The sequence below is a fragment of the Cicer arietinum genome, chromosome 7, assembly GCF_000331145.2.
Source record: "Cicer arietinum cultivar CDC Frontier isolate Library 1 chromosome 7, Cicar.CDCFrontier_v2.0, whole genome shotgun sequence".
Taxonomy (NCBI): Eukaryota; Viridiplantae; Streptophyta; class Magnoliopsida; order Fabales; family Fabaceae; genus Cicer; species Cicer arietinum.
Genome location: NC_021166.2, coordinates 49,040,923 through 49,043,325, shown reverse-complemented (window position 1 = coordinate 49,043,325; position 2,403 = coordinate 49,040,923).

The following is a 2,403-nucleotide window of genomic DNA, read 5'->3' as shown; positions in this document are numbered from 1 at the left end:
GTTATACACAAAGTGATATTAGGTTTGCATAAAATAATATTTATTTGCAAGTGCTTCCAATTATCCTTAACGACAAAGACGATGCACCAATTAACAATATTGAAAGGACATTTGTGGAGAATAAAGATAACCACCACTCATCATTTTAAATACTCTTATCTCTTTTAATTCTTTTAGTTTTAGAATGTTTGTGAGCTCCCTTAAGTCAAGCATTATCTTCAAAGAAGATTCCTCCACCTCTCTTAAAGGATATAATTGGTCAACTCACAAGGACTAATTGGTAGAACACACATCAACTTTTCAAATTTTGGACAATATGGAACAACTCTAATTAAGAGTGTATGTCACAAAAAGCATACGTCTAGTAATCAATAATTGAATAAGAGTTAGAAGTATGTGTTAATTAATAACCCAAATAGAGTTTTTATAAACTAAGTTTAGTTGCTATATGCACAATTGGGTGTTTTTTTTTTTTTTACATAAATATTCAATCAGATATTATTTGAAGAAATATTTTAACAAAATGGCATAATAAAACTTTTGGCTTTGAATTGGCATTGTTCAAGAAAAGTTGGTTTTAACTATTCTATGGTTCAATGGTTCACAAATCCATTAAAATGTTTAGGAGGTGCAAAAATTGAGAGGAAGGATGTAATGGGAGACCAAAAGGATGTTGCTGGAGGCGTAGAGGAACTTGAAGTTGATGTATTTGGTAGCATATAAAAATGATATCGATGTTGAAAAATATAAAACTTTATGGAATGTGGTGATGTAAAATTTGCCATGCATTTGGTTCTTGCGACTCTCTTAGCAAACCTTATCTTAGGAGTGTTACCTTATTAATTCATTTTGCCTTTTTAAAAATAAAAACATTTTCAAAAGTGCATACACCTTGTCATCTACTTTTTTTTTTTCTCATGATACCTAACATAAAAGTTTGAGATTAACTTCAGAAGTTTGAAAATATATTTGAGTGGCTGAAACTATTTAGACTTAGTTCCAATTTTAGTGTCTTATTTTATAAGTTTGTGAATTTAGTTCTTCTATTTTTAAAATTTAATAGTTTTAATTATTTAGTTTTTTTAACTAAAAAATAGTAATGTAATATATTTTAAATAATGTGACATATGATATCATGATTTTGAATGATTAATATTCATAAAAGCGTAATAAAATTCTCTAAACACGACAATTTCAACTTATCAAATTATATATTATAAAATTATATATCACATTATTTAAAATATGTTAAATTATATTTTTATAATTAATATTCATGAAAGCCTAATAAAATCTTCTAAACACGATAGTTTCAGCTTATCAAATTATATATTACATCATTTATTTAAAAGACCAAAAGAACTAAAACATAAGAGACTGAATACACAGTCACCGTTTCATTCACATTAATCAAACTCATGATCATATATTAAAAAAAAAACCCAATTACCTACAAAGTATTTGACACACCATATTGGTGGCATATAATTTCGAGCAAACCTACATTGATCTCTCATGCAGAGATTTCTTTGGATACTTTAATTTGTAATTAGTTGTGCACTGTGGCACTACCATATTACGGCACTTGGTATCTTTGAAGAAAGAATTGTGTGGTCATAAAATTTTTAAGTACACCATTTAATACACACCAACAAAAAAAAAATAATCCATATTTTTATTTGGAATTGAGACTACCTAAATATTTATTCTCTATCATTTCATCCAATGATAGTGTGGTACTAGGCCTAGCTAGCAAGTAGCCACTCTCATTGAACCATCATCCTCCATGACTCAACTTGTTTAGGGCTCATTATTTTAATTTTGACTGTGCTAGATGTTAATAATTTGTGTTTTCGAGGATGATAATTTGAAAATACTTAGCAGTATTCATTTTATTTAGATGATACATTTGAATCACATAAAAATATTAATACGACGAAAATTGTACTTTTTAAATTTTACTCTAATAGTTAAATAATTTTCAATAGACAAGTCACATTAACTGTTACTATTAATTATTTGTATGATATTCAATGTTATTAATATGGGAGAGAATATATCTACGACTAATTTTTTAGATCTTAGTTTGATTTACGGTTAATCATAAACATCTTTTAATTTGGTTTGACATTTTTTAAAAGTCTGATCTGACGTGAAAAGCTATTTAAAAACATATTTCACATTAAAACATTTAAATAGTGTATTATACTTTTTTTCAAATAAGCTAAACTAAACCTTTATATATAAGGAAAATTAATACAATAATAAATATAAGGAAAACTAATAAAATTATAACTAACAAATTTGCAACAACCTTCTAAAAAACAAAGAAACAATGAATTCATAATTAACAATTTAAAATAACAAATACTAATATTAATAAATAATAACAATATTAATAAA